Consider the following 19,840-nt stretch of genomic DNA (forward strand, 5'->3'; position numbering starts at 1 on the left):
AGGAAGGAAGAAAAGGAAGAGAGAGAGACAGACAAGAACAAGGGCTGGTTTTTCTCCCTCAGATATTGTTGTGCATTACCAGCTGACTAGACAAGGTTTTTCTGTGCCAAACATCGTTGGGCCTTAGAGTCACCAGTACAAAATGCATACTCTTCCCTCCTCCTGCTCCTCCCTGAGTATCAACATTTATAAATCGAGGGAAATCTCCCTCAACATAGAACTATTTTGATAGAAGGAAAGAGATCCTCCCTAAGAAAAATAAACAAGCAAGATTTTTATACCTCTTGCTTGCTAAAGCAAATGCTTCATTCCGGCAATTTGAAATTGGCAGCGGTTCCTGTCTTTGCACTGGGGCTCCTCTGTGTGTTTTGTTTCTTAGGCCAAGTGAGAGGAGGAGCTTCCTGCCTTGTACACATTTGACTGAATAATTCTTCCCCCAAAGAATCCTGGGAAGTGCAGTTTGTTGAGGGTATCCAACCAGAATTCTCTGCTTGAAATCACTATCCCCTCCCATGACTTTACAGTCGTCAAGGTTAAATGCCTGTGGTGTAGATGTGTCCCCAACGGCATTGCTTCATTTGGATATAGCCTGGATGTGATTTAAATCAAAAGCCTGTTTTAAGAGAGTTTAATTTTCTTTGATCAAGGGTTGAATGGAGACTTGATCCAATTATGGATCAGCTTGTTGCCCGTCATCATCCCCCATTCGCCATCTTGACCAGCATAACTCCAGGCAGTCTCATTTGACATACGTAATTTCCCAAAGGACGGCTCCTGACAAGCAATCTTTCCTGGAATGACAGTACGACTTTAGGCAATCAGCAAATCCCGAAATAGCAATATCTTTCCCTGACAGCTTTAATTCGGATGCTGATTTTAAAACTACACATAACATAAGATGGTTATAGATGGGAGTCGGTCTCAATTTCTTGCACGGTCCTCCTTATAGAGATGTAAGCTTTGCTGCTGCACAAAGGCACTGAGAAAGGGGACAGATTGCAGTAGAAACATAGCCACGTGTGCTTTTTGTACCAGTTATAAAGCCTGGAGCTGAGCACAGAGCATTGTTGCATCTAGCTTAGTACTGCCCACACTGATGCCAATCCATGATTTCAGGCACGGCTCTCTCCCACCTTTATCTGGAGATGCCATTGGGACCGAACCCAGGACTTTCTGCATGCAAAACAGGTGCTCTGCCACCAAATTACAGCCCTTTCCCTTCATGTAACTCAGTGTTTCCCAAATGTGGGTCTCCAGCTGTGTTTGGACTACAATTCCCATCATGCCCAAAATACTAAAACTGCTTCCCTATTATCCTTAACTACCTTCTTTAGCATCCCCTTTCTTAAAAAGGTGGTCTTCAATAGGCATTACTACACTTTTTGGTTAATTTTTACAATATACTAATAATAGTAAACATCCTTGCCGTTTTTCATTGCTCCTTAGGATGTATTAATATTGCTGTAAATAATAAAGAAAAGCACCATTGGCAAGTAATTAAAGGAGTATGTTGTTCAATCATTCTTCACTGTATTTCTTATGGCACCCTTCAGTTACATTCCCAGAGCAGTTTACAAGAAAGGGAGGAAAAAATACAACTGAAATGTGAATACAAAAAACAAAATGAGCTAAAAGTCACAAATCCTTAATTCTTGTTGTTGTTTAGTCGTTTAGTCATGCCCAACTCTTCGTGACCCCATGGACCAGAGCATGCCAGGCACTCCTGTCTTCCACTGCCTCCCGCAGTTTGGTCAAACTCATGTTTGTAGCTTCGAGAACACTGTCCAACCATCTCGTCCTTAATTATGGTTCACTAAAACCAGCCTCCTTCAACCCATCATTTATCAAACTGTTCTATTTAAGTTAATCAGTTAAGATTAGTCATTAGTCACTAAACTGTGGTTAGTAAAAAACAAAAGCAAAATCTCTAATATCATACCCTCCAACATACCCTAATATCATATCCTCCAATGATGAAAATAGGGACATCCCATTCCATAATGATAATTTTTACTTTTTATACCCCACACATCTTATTGGATTGCCTCAGCACTCTGGACAGCTTCCAACACATATAAAAACATAATACAACATTAAACATTTTTTTAAAACTTCCCTATACAGGATTGCCTTCAGACGGTTCATGGTTCGGATAACTCCATACCCTCCAACATTCCTCCAATGAAAATAAGGACATCCTAAGGAAAAGCAGGGCATTCCGGGATCAAATCAGAAACTGGGACGGCTTCTCTAAACCAGGGATACCCCTGGAAAATAGGGACACTTGGAGGGTCTGTAATATCTTAGCAGTGGTGCTGAAGAAGAGATGGAGGAAAAGAGAGCCCAAAAGCTTGCCTAGACTTGTTCTCATGATGATCAACCATTGTTTACAGTTGTAATATCCAAATGCTTATTGAGAGAGTATAGGGCAGGATTTAAGGAACAGACACGGGGAAAGCTGGAAAGCAACCTGTGGTATTAAAAATATGCTGCTGGGCATATTTTTAACCACTTTGTGGTTTTCCAACACAAGTACACAACAGGGAAGGTTGGAGTTCAGAGGCTCTGGTTAGTAAGGCAGAGGTCTGAGGAATGCAGTCTTTGTGTCTTGCTCATCACATAGAAGAGGGAAAATATGGAGGGAATTTGCATATATTTTTCAGGAGAAAAAGAGGAGAGGGGAACACTAAAAACAGGTGAATAAACAAGAAGGCCAAGCCTCAAAATGGTACTGAAATATTATCAAAGGAACGAAATACACAATCTGTTTCAAATGACCAGATGTGTATTTTTGAAGTATTTGTAACCAGTTATAGCACCCTTTGTTGAAACCACAATGTGTCAGGTGTTTTGTATATTTGTTTTAAGTTCCCTTCATACCTCAGCACCAGTTTGAGGAACAGACTCCTTTTTCAGTCATGTTTCTTTGAAGGAGAGTTTGGCTGATTTTGGATTATTTAGAAGATGCTGAGCAACTAGGGCCCATGGCAACATCAGCGCAGAGTTGGTTTTGTGATTGCACCAGCACCAGCAGTCTAGTCCACATCCAGTTGTAGGGAGGAGAAAAAGCAGCCAGAACATTTTAGAAGTTCTTATTGGAAAGAATGATAATCTGGGGTGTACAAGATTGTGGTAAACTAAGAGGGAATATACCACAAAGGAGGAGGAGGAGGAGGAGCTTAGATTAGAATTGCATGCTTTCCATCAGTTATGACCCAGTCTTGCCCAGCAGCAAAACATAAGGGTTTCTTTGAAACTGTCATCAGACAACAGAAAGATAGAAGTAAACACCATAAATATGGGAACCTTCAAAAGAGGAATTCAGTGATTTTTTGGGGGGGGGGGTTGAATATGTAAAGATAGAGAAAAACAGATGAGGAAGGCTAGAAATAGCTATTCTAAGTAGCATGCCAAGTATCCCTATCTTTGAAGAAAACTTTCATTAAATGTAATGTTAGATTTTCTCCAATATTTATATTTTATTGCTTGATCTGGTTTGATTCTCTTCCTCCTGCAATCTATTGGCATACTTGAAACAAAGAAAATTTCACTCTTTGAGACTGTAGTCTCCCCTCTGCCAAATTCAAGTATTAAACATTTATTTATTTAAAAATGGAAGCTTTGGGGAATGAAAGCATTAGCACAGGACATAGTGAATTCATTTTTTTTGAAACGGCATTTGCAAAATTACATGAACCACAACTCTCAGCTTGTGTGGCAATCCCTGTGTTCAAACATCAAGGATTTTATCATCATTTGCCTTCCTTCTCTATATGCTTTTTCGCCACCCATCTCCAGAGACAGAAATGGTGGAGTGACAAGCCGCCTAGATGTTTTTAATGTGAAATGAAATGTGCTGCTTTTTGTTGCTTGTGTGTATTAAATTTTTTATTTTAATGGCATGTCAACCTAAAATATATACACAGAAATGACTTAATACTTTTGAAGTTGGGAGAACATCACTCTGCAGGTCACTTTATTTATTATTTAGCTACAGCTCCCTTCCACACCGTCTTGTCACAAGAAGCAGAGGAGGATGATGCTGTTTATTTATTAGGAGGAGGAGGAGGAGGCAACATCCTTTGTAACGATTGATCTGAGCGTGCCCGGAAACAGTTTGGAGTCATTTGAAGTTTCTGATATTTTTGTCTATGGGTTGATCTGTTGCAAATGCTGTGCTGTTTAGGCCTATAAGGGTGCATATAGTATTTTCCTCATAACTACAGAATGCCATTACATTAAAGACCTATCGAAGCTTAAGGGCTGATACATTCACCCAGAGATACATTTCACTCTGCCGAGGTGCAGAGTTGGTTTCACAAGTCCTATCCAGATCAAGATGTATAAAAGTGTGTCAAATAAATGCTGGAAATGTATGCAGATAGATAGGACATTCTTCCCTAAAAAGATAGGAAATGCAGCATTGCAGCAGTCTATAAATTTTAGGATTTGGTTGCTCAGCATACAAGAAATATAAACTTCAAGGCATGATTACAAGGAAAGGGTACTGGGGAAATTGAAGTGATGGCAGAGCTACACCATACACTCATACCTGCCAAGTTGCTGTCGGAGAAATAAGGGACCGGCCGGAAGTAGCAGACTGGAAGTAGTGCTGCCGCCATTTTGGAACTGGGCGGAGCATGCTCAGAAGTGACTTTTGATGCTGCTTTGCCCAGTTCCAAAATGGCCGCTGCGCCAGAAGTCGCACTGCAGCCATTTTGGAACTGGGCAGAGCAGCATCAAAAGTCACTTCTGAGCATGCTCCGCCCAGTTCCAAAATGGCCACCGCGCCAGATTAAACCGGGGGGAAACAAAAAATTCCGTTTTTTCAGCTAGGAACAGCTGGAAAAACGGGGATTTCCCGGGGAATACGGGAGACTTGGCAGCTATGTACATTTAAAGGACACTGAATACTCATTTATACCATAGTACGTGACTTCTGCCAAAGAATTCTGGGAATGGTAGTTTCCCCTCCTCTCACAGACCCATAATTCCCAGGTATCAAACTACCATTCCCATAATTCTTTTGGGGAAGTAATGTGCTTCAATTTTGCATCGAGTGTCCTTTAAATATATGGTGTGGATCTGCCCCTCAGCCTGAGCTTCAGAATCAAGTTAAGACCCCTGCATTAATACCAGGGCTATCTTTTCACACACTCTTTTTCTCCTACTGAGGTCATCTAGCACTCAGACAAAATTTAGAGGTTGCCGTGCCTCCCACCTTAGCTTCTCGTTGCATAGATGTCTTGTCCTGGAAGGTTCCGTTTTTAATTTTGCAGACAATAATAATGAATAATGCAGATGAACAACTAGTGTGCCAGAGCTGCGTATGACAGAGAGCTGGTGTTTACACAGGAGAATGGGGTATCATTTCATCTAGCTGCTTTGAGTGGCGCTGTGTATGCATTGCACCAGTTTTTATTATTGTTATTTGCTGTCGTGTTCTGCCACCATCAACGTTTCCAGATTAAAACGCCGCAATGTTCATCTGCTCCCCGTCTTTGGCTTGAAAGTGACAGTAATTATTATTACATGATAGCTAATCAACAAACATCGTTGTCAGATGCTACTTAATGATTGTAGATCTCTTGCAAGCATTAATGGGGAGGTGTATAAAGAGAATATGAACCTACGGTACAAGAGAACATGAACAGACAATTTGATTCTCAACTGCAATACAGCTCTTTTCTTTCTCTCCTAATTTTTTTCCCCAGTTCAGGTTTGGAATTCAATAGCATATATTTACGAAAGCATGATCAGCATTGTAAGTTTATCATTGTGCTTGTCCTAAACCGGATAAAGGCACCCCTTACTGGGGATGCTAAAGTGGAAATCGTTCCCCATAGTCCTTGACTTGTCATTCTATGAGAGAGAGAGAGAGAGAGAGAGAGAGAGAGAGAGAGAGAGAGAGAGAGAGAGAGAGAGAGAGAGAGAGAGAGAGAGGATAGCTACTGTTCTTTATATGACTGGTCACAATGTTTGGGTCATACTTAATCAAGCAAATAGAATCTATTTCAGGTAATGCCTGTATATTTTAATCGTTATTGCCACCTTGTGGCAAAATCAAATTCTGCCTCATGGGTAATTTAGTGCATTGGCCACACAGTCTTACAAACCCACATCCTCCAACATTTCTCTGATGAAAATAGTGATGTCCTATTCCATCACCATCACCATTTTATTATGTATAAAATTATTATTATTTATAAATTATATTATTTATAAAAAGCCCATCTGACTGGGTTGCTCCAGGCACTCTGAGTGGCTTCCAACTTACATAAAACATCAAACATTTTTTAAAACATCCCTATACACAGGGCTGCCTTCAGATATCTTCTAAAGGTTGTATAGTTGCTTATTTCCTTGGCTTGGGGAGGGGGTCACATAACTCCATACCCTCCAACATTTCTCTAATGAAAATATGGATGTCCTAAGGGAAAGTGGGACATTCCAGGATCGAATCAGAAACAAGGACGGCTTCTGTAAATCCAGGACTGTCCCTGGAAAATAAAGACACTTGGGGGGCGGGGGGGTCTGCAAACCATAAATGTGATTGCTGCATCATTCAAGACTTAAGGGATTAGTCACTGTGACTCCCAAAACATTTGAATGATTTCTCAGAAGATTGACTGAGGCTGTTTTATGCTAACACATGACCTCAATGAGCCACTGGTCAAGATGATAAAGGGGGGGGCATGGGTGTAGACAGGGGGGGCAGGAGGGGGCAGCTGCCCCCCCTAGAAGCAAAAAATTATTGTATTTTACAGACCATTACCAATACTTTGCCCCTCCAAAAACTGAAGTGGAAAGGGCTTTGCTTTAGCAAGAGCAGCTCTCCACTTGCTGGGGGCGGGAACACAGCTGTAACAAAAACACATCAAATAAATAAAGCAAAGTGGCTACCAGTACTTAAGCAGTTAAGACAATGGAGCAGAATATCCCTTGAGGCAAGGTCCACCCTATTCACCCTATTGTTATTCAGTGGGAGTTGTTAATGGGCATTCAGGGATTGCATTAACAGTTCTATTGGCGATTTAATGAGGGTGCAGAGGATTCAATTTGACTAAGGTGGCCCTGCAAGGCTAAAAGGAAGTGAATAAGAAGGGGGGGCTGTAGCTTTGATAGACACAGTGATGTTTATAAAAAGCATTGGTGTTCCAGTCTGCCCCTCCTCCTGCATCTGTATACTGTAAATCAGGGGTGGCCACCTCCCAAGAGACTCTGATCTACTCACAGAGTTAAAAACTGGGAGTGATCTACCCCCTTTTGGGGGGTTCAGGTCAAAGCTGTTGAGTTTTTTTAAGGAAGGGAAGCCCTGTTTTGGGGGGTTTAGGTCAAACTTGTTGAGCTTCTTTTAGGAGGGAGGGAGGCCCATTTTTGTTTAGGGCTTCAGGTCATAGTTCAGCTTTTTTTAGGGAGGAGGAAAAAATTGGGTGAGCTTTTTTTAGGGGTGCCAGTGATCTAGCAGTGATCTACCACAGTGATCTACCACAGACATCCAGTGATCTACTGGTAGACTGCGGCCCTGTCTTGCCTCGCCCTCGCCTGCCCTGCCACCCCCTCTCCCCTGCCCGACCCTCCCATCCTCTTGCTGCAGAGTTCCAGCTTCACAGCATCACCCAGAGGCACCCACAAATATGAGGTATCCCTCTCTCTATTATTCCTTCCTTCCCTCCCTCTTCCATCCTTAATAAAATACTGGGGGGGGCAGATAAGCCCCACATAGAAAGCCCATCAAAATGGGGGGGTGACTCTTTCAAATACGGTATTTACCAGTAATTGGGGGGGGGGGGAAAGGCACCTAGGCCTCTAGGATTTGGCTGCTATGCCTAGGAGTAGGACAATTCAAGAAAGCAGAATGATGCATATGCTATGGTAATATATCAATGGAATCATAGAATTGTAGTCGGAAGGGACCACAAGGGTCATCTAGTCCAACCCCCTGCAATGCAGGATTTTTCCCCCAAGGTGGGGCTTGAACCCACAACATGGTTGAAATATTATGCTGATATGCAGCAACGCCTTGGAGCTGTCGTGACTGCGGCCGTGCCTTCCCTCGCCCTCACCCGCCCTGCCACCCCCTCTCGCCTGCCCAACCCTCCCGTCCTCTTGCTGCAGAGTTCCAGCATCACAGCGTCACCCAGAGGCACCCACAAATATGAGTTATCCCTCTCTCTATTTCTTCCTTCCTTCCCTCCCTCTTCCATTCTTAATAAAATATGGGGGGGGCAGATAAGCCCCACATAGAAAGCCCATCAACATGGGGGGGATGGCTCTTTCACATACGGTATTTACTAGTATTTGGGGGGGGAGGCACGTAGGCCTCTAGGAGTTGGCTGCTATGCCTAGGAGTAGGACAATTCAAGAAAGCAGAATGATGCATATGCTATGGCAAAATATCAATAGAATCATAGAATTGTAGTCGGAAGGGACCACAAGGGTCATCTAGTCCAACCCCCTGCAATGCAGGAATTTTTTCCTAAGGTGGGGCTTGAACCCACAACATGGTTGAAATATTATGCTGATATGCAGCAACGCCTCGGAGCCGTCGTGACTGCGGCCGTGCCTTGCCTTGCCCTCGCCCACCCTGTCACCCCCTCTTGCCTGCCCGACCCTCCCGTCCTCTCCAGCCAAGCAGGGTAGCCGCCGCCGTTGCCAGCCCCAGAAGCACAAGGTGGCCGCTGCCGCCGCTGCCGCCACCACGATGTTGTCAGGCCAGCTGGCCCTGTAGCCCCGCCCATGTTCCCACTTTGTGGCCCCGCCCCTGAATGATCATGGCTTGCCCCCCCCCTAGTTTTGATCCTGGCTACGCCCTTGGGGGGGGGTCAAAACAAATCACCTGGGTCAGGAAGTATGGTCAGGTGATCAGACTTCTATGTAGTGTGATCAGAAAAAAATCTGCAGCTACAAAATGGTAGCTAATTGTTGGCAACTGTCACAAGATTTGCAGCATTTTATCGAGCTGGGAGGGGGGGGGGTCAAACTGCTTACCTTCTGGGAATCCTCTCCACATTTACCTACACAAAATATTTGAGAAGTCTGGAGTCTGTGCTAAAGTCCATAGCCAGTTCGGTGGTCAAGTCTATTGGATCATCATCACCACCCACAACAACTAAGAGTGTGGTCCTATCTATGTTGAGTCAGAAGAGAAGTAAATCTAAATTCAGTGGAACCAACTCCCGCTAACAGGATTACAGCCTAAGAGCAAATGCACCCTCTTCTCTGGGCTGCGGGGACATCAGTAATGAAGAGCAAGCTGTCTTTTAGGGAAGCTTCCTTGCATTACTGATCTTCTCATTGAGGAACCAACGATAGGCTTCCAAGGAATCTCAGGGAGTTTTAGGCACTGTGCTGTATGAATCCCTCTTCTACTGCAAAAGCCTAACTTGCCCCAAATATGAGTCTTCCTTTTGACCTTATGGACTGACTTTAGTCTGGTTCCGTGTAGCAGCTTTCTTGAATGCAGCAGGATTGGTGCAGCTGTTGAGAACTCATAAAAATAACACAGATCTGGATTTTTTTTTAACCTAGAAAGAGAATCATCACAAAGACATTGTCTTTGTAACAGATTCCATCATGCACAGAAAAAGCTGTAGGGAACTCTGAGATGGATGGGGAAAGAGCCACTCACCTACCTGGCTGATCAATGTGAAATGCTGTTAAAAAAAAAAACATGAAAACTATTAAAGCAGAAGTAACTTGCATACATCACACATGTGCTGCAATCACTGGCAAGGAAAAGCGAAACAGATAAAACAATCTCAAAACAAAGAGAAACTGTAAGAATACAGAAGGGATCTTCTTGCTTCAAGAAACGTTATACTGACCATACCGTTTAGAATAAGCATATCATCTTCTGTATCTTCTGCTTTGGAATAGATATTCAAAAGTTCCATCTTAAATGGGTTTGGTTTGCTCGCTGGTCTTTTACTTGTGTACTGTATCACCTTTCCCTTGCGCCCAAGAATCCAGATTGCAGAGTTAACCAATAAGGATTAGTTCTATTTACGCACGGATGTAAGCAAACATCTGCCCAATTCTATCTGGTTATTTTAATTTTCTTCTCCCCTGCCCCGCAACAAAGATGACCATCTGCTCTGTCATCAGCACTGATCTCGCTCTAGAAGCGAAATCAAAAGATCACCTGCCTAGCCATACATTGTTCTCCCTTAATGGGGGTGGAGACGCTCCTTCAGGTATACAGGGCAAAAGCCGTTTAGGGCTTTAAAGGTCAGCACCAACACTGACCAATTGTGCTCAGAAACGTCTACACAAAACATTCACAGAATTCACAGAAGCCAGGAAAGAAAGAATGCTCTGTCTAATTTTCCATCTTCTGATGTAAAGAAAGTGGTTAAAGCCTCATAAGTAGTCATGTCTAAGGCTAAGTCTTGTCATCAGTGAGGGTGACTGTGCTGCAACTTAATATTTATTCCTAGACAACATTATTGTGGGGGTAAGGCAATGAAAAGTCTCATGAACAGCTTGTCCAGGAAATATTTCCTCCCTTAGAACGACCAGGTTATAAGAAACCAGGCTGTCAAAGCATTAGCTAGGAAAAAAGTAGTGGGGTGCCTTGAATTACCTATCACTGCCGGTTCCTCCTTTAATGTAGCAAGTTTCCAAAATAAGGCTAATTGCTTTAATATATAATTATTTATTATTTTTAAGAATATAAGAGCACCAAGCACTCATTTCCATCAGGAAGGGCAGATTGATCTAGTTCCAGTCAATGGCAACTTTGCATTTATTCATTCATGAATCCCTTAATAAAAAAATTCCTTCCAGCAGCACCTTAGAGACCAACTAAGTTTGTCATCATGAGCTGGTCATATGTTAATATTGGTTCTGGACTCTACCATTTCAGACTAAGAGGTGGGGATGGCATGGTAGAATTCTCTCTCTGAAAACATACATAGAAAACCAGATATCAGGAATAAGGGGTCTGAGCTAGTTTTCTTCCTGAAGAGTTTTTTCCCCTCTCACGAAGGAACATTGAAAGACATGATCCCCTCAAAGTAATCTGAGGTGCTAGAGTCCTAGAAGAGTTTTGCTATGCAATAATACTGGTGATCAGTGTTATTTTTCTAGAAAACGTGGTGATGGAACTCATTCTCTTATAATGGCAATGGCGCCCACCTGAGAGGTGCCGGAACTGAGTTCCTGTGAGTCCCAACTGAAAAAAGCCCTGCTTTCATAGATCAGGACCAGGACCAAAACCTTTAACTATGCTGGTGAGCTTAAGAATATAGTTTTCAGTGGGCTGGTTCACACATGCACATTCATTGATTGAGGTGTCACGCAATGTCCAGATATGTGGCTTTGCTACCGCAAGTTAATCCCAACAGGAAGCATTTATTTTTAGCACCTACTGTCATCTCCTCTACAATATGAGATGAGAGATCTCTCCTCGGCTTGATCAATTAACACTGAATAACTCTTAGCCGTATGTGTGAACTGCCTCCATTTAAAAATTATTCTCTCTGTGTATGCATTTCTGTGCGGCAAAAAAAACCATAATTGCCGGTAAGCTGTAGATCTCTACATAAGCACCAACATATTTAACATTGTTGTTGTTGTTGTTGTTGTTGTTGTTGTTGTTGTTGTATTATTTACAAAGCACTGTTCAATGATTGCACAGCCCTCTTTCTGCAGATGGAGAGTGGGCAAGTGGCTGTTAATCTCAGTTCCCGCTATCTCACATCTCCCTCTGCTGAAGCCAGGTGGAATAGCTGCTGACAGGTGAGTTATTAGCACAATGCAGCAGCAAAACCCTCCTGTGCAGTTTCATGTTTTCTAATACACTGGCATAGTCACTGCCACACGTTTTTCCAGGCTGGATTTTATTTATATATTTTCAATTTTCTCTTCTACCGTTTCTCCAGTACAAGGGCACCTTACAACAATCTAAAAATCAGAGCACCACAGAGAACAATCAAAATGCATTAAAATTAAGGTTCTCACAAGAGTTTAGAACAGTGGTTCTCAAACTTTTTTCTCTAGGTCACACTTTCAGGATAAAAATGTGCTCACACTGCACCATTGTTGTTTTTTAATTGATAAGAAATGTATTGGAAAACAAAAAGAAGCAACTCCTAGTTGTGCTTGATTCATAACACAGAACACGACTACTTTATAATATGATCGTGAGACATCCAGAAAATGTAAAACAATGCAGCTACTGTACATAATAACATGAATCATTCCCCCAAAAATAAAATTGATTGCCCTTGAATCTTCCTGCCACGCTTGCCTTCCCTGCTTCTGATTTGATCCTGGAATGTCCCTATTTCCCCCACTAGTTCCGCTGCTAAACTTGGAGAGGAGGCTGAGCTGGCGCTTGTCCTAAGCAGTGGCAGCGGCAGCAGTGGCAGCTGTAAGGGAGTATTCTGTTGCTTCTCCATGGCCGCTGCTGCCAGCATCCTCCATTGGGCAGCTCGTAGCAGCTGCTGGAGAGTGGGCAAGGAGGAAGAGAGGTTGCTGCTGTTGTGGCCCAGCCTCGCACAATGTGCCACCTCTGAGGCAGGGGCACCCTGGGTAGGGAGAAAGGAGCAGAGTGGAATGAAAGGAGTTTTGATTTTTTTTAATTTAAAAAATGGGATTAAGGGGTTTTATCCGGATGGTTGTGTGTGTGTGTGTGTGTGTGTGTGTGTGTGTGTGTGTGTTGTGTTCCATTAGTGTAGTGCTGGTGGCCCATCCCTTCTTCTGAAAAGAAATACTCTGGGGAGGTACAAAAATTGGGGGCCAAGGAGGGTCAGTCGTAGAGGAGTGAGAAATGTCCCTCTTTTCGTCTGAGGAATGTTAGAGGGTATCCTAGTGCTGACCCTGTATTATTTGCCAATTCTCTTAAGGAGCTGGTATTTAATATTTCATTTGTCGCAAGGAGATTTGTGTTCTGCTGCATTTTTCTTTGGAACAGAAACGCAAGGAACTATTCATTATGTCAAGTAATCCATTCCCTGTTCAAGTCGGTGACTGAACTCCCATTGACTTGAATCCATCTCGGTTTCAAGCACCCTCACTTTTGTCTTCCTAAAGAGCTTGGCTCCATGTGCCTATATTTAGTTTATGTCACACCGCCAGAGATCTTCTGTCTGGAAGAGACTGCCTGGGCTATCCAGACTGTACTGTTATTACAAGCTTATCATTTCTTCTAATCTCTTAAGTGTCTTATTTTGTCATCCTGAGAACATTGTGGTTGGCACCTCTGTAACCTTCCTCCTTTGACAAACTAGTCTAGTGGGTAATATGCCTTAAAAACAGGATTTTTTCCACTTTTGGTGTTCAAGTTAAATTTGCAGTGGTTATATTACACTTCATTAATCTTAAACCCCCTTATCGCTTCCCTGTTACTCTTCGTATTTGAGCAAATGTGTATATTGTGCAAAAACATTTATCACAGCCATCCAGGAGGCAGGAGACTGGATGTAAGGGTGGGTTAAATTAAGTGTTCTTTCTCAGGAAGAATGGGCCGTTGTTTTGGTTCTGTCTTCTTGCTTTTGGAGCTGGATCAATTGAAGGGCAAATCTCGTGTCAGCATGGGGAAACGGTTCTAGCTCCAGTAACATAACCTAAGAGTATTGCAGTAATAATTATAATCAGGGCTTTTTTTCCAGCTGGAACTCTCCGAAACTCTCTGGAACTCAGTTCCGGCACCTCTCAGGTGGGCGCCATTGCTATTCTGTGAGAATGAAGGAGGTGTTCATGGTGAGTTCCAGCACCTCTTTTTCTATAAAAATGGCAATGATTATAATCTTGTTCTGTAGAGGCAAACAAACCAGTTGCTACCTCACCATTTGTTACATGGCACAACTCCAAAGAGGGACACATCCCCATGACTCTTAGCACCCATTGCACCAGCATTGACACCTAAAGGCTGTGGGAGAGGACAAGCTTGCATCACCCTGTGTTTCATCACTGGAGCTGGGAAGAAGTGGGAGCAACAAACAGTGCAGCTACCTGGATGAGAAGCCCTAGTTCCTAAATCCGTAGGGGCTGGTCCATTAGAATAAATGGAGCCCTGTCCCACCAACCCCAGTCTGTCCTCAGCTAACCCTCCACCTGCAATCGCCTTCTTGCTGACATCCAGTCCAGGGGGTGGCCCTGCCTATCAGCTTCCCCTTCCTTAGTCTTAGTGTTACCCCTTGTAGAACTCAGCAGGGAGGAGGATATGGGTGAGAGCGAGCTTGAGATAGATGGCTCTGCCCCCTCATTGTGTTGTCTGCTTTCTATCCGACCAGACCCAAATGGGCACCAGCCACCATTGCTGCCCATGAATGAAAATGCCAAGTGTTGCACACATCTGATGGAACTGCTACCAGCAGCTCACTGCTGTAAAGAGTAACCCTACCTTTATGGTAAATTCTAACCTTGCGGTTGGAAGAAGGAGAATCCCTGCCTTTATTGAAGGAGGGGTTAACCCCTTCATTGGGAATGGCATGAAGTACGTGCCATACAATTATCACAGAGCAGGGTGGCACTGCTGGCTATGCTCCTACATGTGAACACTCATGCATTGGTATGGAGTAGACATCTCGACTGCACCAGACTAGTCATGAGCAGCTGCTTCTGTGCAGCCAGCCATCCTGGTCAACTGGCTTCATCCCAGTACTGGCCACGCTCTTGGCCCCACCCCTGGGCACCGATGCGGAAGTCTGGACTGCCTGCTACTAAGAACAGCCTCAAGCAGACCTATAATATTCCTTGGGCAATATGTGTGGGCTAAATTCACAGCAAAGTACTGTTTGCCGTTAACTTGTGCAACCTGAGGAGGTGGAGGCTGGCTCTCTTGAGCAGCTTCTCTTGTGAAAATATTTTATTTTTATTTTTACAGGCCTGAGGAAGGGACCAGACACCAGAATCATTCTAGTGTGCATGTGGACACACTAACAAAATGTTCAAAAGGCATCCCTGACAACTCCCCCAATGGCAAAACAAGAACAGAGGGGTTGTTGTTGTTTTTACAAGAGACAAGTAGAAAGGAGAAAGGTAAATAGGAATAGCTGTGCATTTATTTTACAATTGTATTTTTATTGGTGCAGGTATCTGGAGAGCACCTAGATTTTTAAGTGCCAGATTCTTCTTTTTTTCATATCTGAATTTTGGTAGTGCGTATTGCAGCATGATAAGGTTTGCCATGTATGGAATGGAATGGAAATAGATAGCTTGGGCCCCTCAGCCTCATTGAAATGCTCAGCAAACTGTTGGCGAGGAAGTGGTTTGCACCACAGTTTATAACAACTTCAAAAGATTTGTGGTTGTGCTCTGATTGCATCCCATTATACTTAATATAACCTTCAGAATTACTTTTTACCATTACTCTGGACAATTTTAGGTGCAGAGGAAAAGTGGCTCATTCAGATACAGTATGCTAATATTATATACCTCCGCATTTGAGATATTCAAACAAGCCATTCCACATATAAAGTGAAAATTGCAGCAAGTATTTATTAAATATCAAGGCTTAGTTTATGGGATGCTCAAGTTGGGACAATTTCGCTGAAGAAGATGTGCAAGGAAATAGAAGGATGCCTTAATAAAGGGATGTAGAAATGGCGGTAGAGTTAGTCAAGCTACAGTCATAGGGCATTTTATCTGATAATACCTTTGACCTGTGGAGAAAAGGGAAATGAGGGATTATGTGATAGCCAACACCCTTCTTAGACTTCATCTATGCTTAAAAACAGAGTCCTTCACTGGGGACGTACTGTTACATGCCACCTCAATCTCCGCATGGTGTCTGCATTTAGGGTTAGGTTTCCTTGGAGAGACTGTGGTGTCTTCAGGATATATGGTTTTATTTCCACATGTATACAGCTTGAGCGTAAGATGGAAGGGCTCACGGTGTTAACACCCCACAGGTCTTGCTTCTCTATGGAGGGGAGCCCTGGCCTCTAGGGCAGAGCAAGCATGTCCCCGTGTCTCCAGCTTCCATGCTGCTTCCAGTTTCGCTCACATGCAGCTCTGGCTGTTGTCCTATCTACTAGATGGAGAAGCAGCAGTAGCTGCCACCACATAGCGTTTTACTTGCTTGGACACTCAGCATGGGGTGGCAGGAAAAGAGGGGGGCAGCAGATGCTGTGGCATGCTTGCTGGCCTGCCCTGACAGTGCAGGGCCCATAGAGGCAGGGGTGGACTTTGGGAAGATGGTGCCCTGAGAGAGGACAAAGTTTGGCATCCCTCCCAACTTTGAGTAGGTACCCTTATAAATATAGGTTTTTAAATTATTGTTATGTTGTACCCTCTCAGCTCCTGTGTAGGGAAACCTCCCGCAACTCTCTAAATCCTGCACTGCATAGAATGGGTGGGGGCACCTGATTGGAGGTCCAATTCCTCACATTTTGAGAGTTCTGGGGGGTGTCTTGCCCGAGGGTCTCTAAACACCTGGAGCTGGTATTGCACTGGAAAGAGAATTCAATTGAAATGAGTTCTTCCCAGTCCTCTCATGAGCATAAGCAGAGTATGTAACATTCTTATTTCAGTTCCGGGCTTACTTGTTTTTCAATGCTTATGAAGGGTGAAATTTCCTAACGTACTCAAAATTCCCTGCTGACATGTACCAACAGGAGATACAATCATGCTATTATCTAGCTCAGGCATCCCCAAACTTCGGCCCTCCAGATGTTTTGGACTACAATTCCCATCATCCCTGACCACTGGTCCTGTTAGCTAGGGATCATGGGAGTTGTAGGCCAAAACATCTAGAGGGCCGCAGTTTGGGGATGCCTGATCTAGCTGCTGGCCATACTAAAAATGGAATGTTGTTCCCATTAGCTCAATAGTGGAGCACCTGTTCTGCATTCCAAAAGGTCCAGATTCAATCCTTGGTGTCTCCAGGTAGGTCTGAGAGGAACCCTTACCTAAAACTCTCCCCTATGGCAGGTGGACCAATAGTTTGTGTTATGTACTAAGCTTGGAACCAATTTAATAAATGGCAGCTGCCACCTCTGTACCTCCTTATTTTCCAGTGTTTTTTTTCTCTGGAGCTGTATTATTTATTATTATATTGTTCATTATTGTATTATTAGGTAAGCTTCTATCTATCACTCCTAGAGAGCTCGTAAAGTAGTAGTAAGGGGAGAGGGGGAGCTTTTTCTTCCACCTCTCTATCCTGCAAGTATATTTTGTACATAATCACATGATTTCCATTTGTGAAGGAAAAATAATTCTTCCAATCTTGGTAAAGCGACCAGAAACGCAATACCTCAAACAAAAATGGCTTTGGCAGTCTCGTATTCTGCATCCAAATCTCCTGTTCCTGTTCTCTTGAAGAGAAAACGGGTGAAAATAATTCTCAGAAACTTAGATATAGGTGACACCTGTAAAATTAAATAAGAAGATTAATGGCTCTATTTCTTCAGGCTGTTGGGAAACCAGCCAGGGAAGCAGAACATTCATCCCTATGTGGTGCCATTGTCCTCATACTACCTGAATATTGACTGAAGCCCAACAGGGTAATTTTAAACAGCACGCATCTAGTGCCTCCATTTGCTTCAGAAGTTTCTCTAGTAGTTAGGAGTGCTTCTTGAAAATTCCAGTAATTGGTTTTGACAAAGACTTATGGCTTATATAATCCTCCTGCAAATAATATTATTGCTGGAGCATAGAAATACAATTCTCCTCTCGTTGAAGCTAAGCAATTACAAAGAATGTGATAAATTCTTAGAGTGGGAAAGTTGTCCTTTAAAAAGAGGAAGAAAAAGAAGTAGCAGTGGTGAAATATCTGCAGTGTGGGGTCAGCCTGTGTGAATGCTCCATTTGGGAAATGCAGCACCTATTAATTATAATTTTGCCAGCATCAATGAATGGGTGAATGAGTGAATGAATGAATGCAGAGTGCAGTTAGTTCCAGAGCATAGCAGCAGCTTTGCTAGAAAATATTGTAAAACTGAAACCATGCATAGCTGTCACGTTTTCCCTTTTCTCGAGAGGAATCCTATTCGGCATAGGGGAATTTCCCTTTAAAAAAGGGAGAACTTGACAGCTATGAAACCCTGTTTCAGGCCAAACTAGACTTGGCATAGGATAGCCATGATTGGATCACTTCACACCATCTACTTTTGCTAAAAATAGCTCCTGGATCAAGGTCATGAGGTAGAGGGAAGTCTTCCCTGCTTCCACATGCTCTGATCCATATATATACTTTGTTGTTGTTGTTGTTGTTTAGTCGTTTAGTCATGTCCGACTCTTCGTGACCCCATGGACCAGAGCACGCCAGGCACTCCTGTCTTCCACTACCTCCCGCTGTTTGGTCAAACTCATGTTTGTAGCTTCGAGAACACTGTCCAACCATCTCGTCCTCTGTCGTCCCCTTCTCCTTGTGCCCTCAATCTTTCCCAACATCAGGGTATTCTTCTCTTCTCATGAGGTGGCCAAAGTATTGGAGCCTCCGCTTCAGGACCTGTCCTTCCAGTGAGCACTCGGGGCTGATTTCCTTCAGAATGGATCCCCTTCATGGATCACTGCCTTGTCGTGGCAAAGGGGCTTAAATAACTTAGAGAAGTTATGTTTTGACCAAATGTGATCCACCTGGAGAAGGAACCGGCAAGCCACTCCAGTATCCCTGCCAAGAAAACTCCATGGACAAAGACAACAGGCATATTGTTGTTTAGTCGTTTAGTCGTGTCCGACTCTTCGTGACCCCATGGACCATAGCACGCCAGGCACTCCTGTCTTGCACTGCCTCCCACAGTTTGGTCAAACTCATGTTCGTAGCTTCGAGAACACTGTCCAACCATCTCGTCCTCTGTCTTCCCCTTCTCCTAGTGCCCTCAATCTTTCCCAATATCAGGGTCTTTTCCAAGGATTCTTCTCTTCTCATGAGGTGGCCAAAGTATTGGAGCCTCAGCTTCACGATCTGTCCTTCCAGGGAGCACTCAGGGCTGATTTCCTTAAGAATGGATAGGTTTGATCGTCTTGCAGTCCATGGGACTCTCAAGAGTCTCCTCCAGCACCATAATTCAAAAGCATCAATTCTTCGGCGATCAGCCTTCTTTATGGTCCAGAACAGGCATATATATACTAGATTTTTAAAAAAATAAAATAAATATTGGCCCAATTTATTTGGTCCTAAATTTGCATGGTGGTTTACTCCAGCCTCCTATGACACTCTGTGTGCAGCTGAAATTCCTTTCTCTCTAACAAAGAGCTCGCTGTTCCCTTTGCAATTGTAGCTATTTGCAAATCTTACCTGGGGATCTCTGCAGCTTCCTGCCTCCATCAAGTGATCCAGAAGGGAATTGCCTCTAGTCTACTATTTGAGTTCTATCTTATCATGCATCATGTATTGGCCTTTTCATGTCAGCTATTTGTCAACAATAGTATTTATTTATTCTCTCTTATCAGCTACCTAATTGCGCTGCCATGCTGTCTGTCTGTCACTCTGTTGTCACTGTCACCAGGGTGCCTTGTTTTGTCATTTCAGCTGTCGGAGAAGGGAACTCAAGGATCACTTGCAGATAGGTGGGAAGGGAAGCTGTGCCTTGAATTCAGCAAGATTAAAACTCTGTGGCTGAGCTACACAGAAGGGGAAGATGTCTGGAAGATTTTGGAGATGACACGTATGGGACTCCTGCAGAGGTGGAAGTTTTTTTTTAATGTTTAATAAAAGTTTAAGAAAAAAAGTTTAAGAAAAGACTCAAGAGTAAACCCTACACAAATTCAGAGTGGAGTCCATAAGATGATTGGATTGCACCTTGTATGTCTCCTTCTGGTAACTCCTGCAGCCAAGCTGGTGCCAGATGTATTGCTCTGGTTTCCTTTGGACCACATCAGTGAGTCTAAGAGGAGGATCTTGTCATCTGTGCAGCCCTGGACCTCTATACACATTGTCCAGGTATGC

At 43.4% G+C, this 19,840-nt stretch overlaps 1 long non-coding RNA gene across 5 annotated transcripts in view; it reads left to right on the forward strand.

Annotated features, from left to right (window-relative positions):
- LOC132592427 (uncharacterized) overlaps positions 1–19,633 on the forward strand; it is a 137,033-nt gene extending 117,400 nt beyond the window's left edge. For 4 of the 5 annotated variants that reach the window (XR_015950959.1, XR_015950961.1, XR_009557870.2 and 1 more), the window contains exon 4: positions 19,424–19,633. This is a non-coding gene — a long non-coding RNA (uncharacterized LOC132592427). Of the gene's footprint in view, positions 1–13,616; positions 13,708–14,833; positions 14,989–19,423 lie in introns of all 5 variants that reach the window. The other variant, XR_015950958.1, reaches the window with a different exon arrangement.
- Positions 19,634–19,840: the final 207 nt, after the last annotated feature.

This window comes from Zootoca vivipara, chromosome 7 (assembly GCF_965207765.1).
Source record: "Zootoca vivipara chromosome 7, rZooViv2.hap1.1, whole genome shotgun sequence".
Lineage (NCBI taxonomy): Eukaryota > Metazoa > Chordata > Lepidosauria > Squamata > Lacertidae > Zootoca > Zootoca vivipara.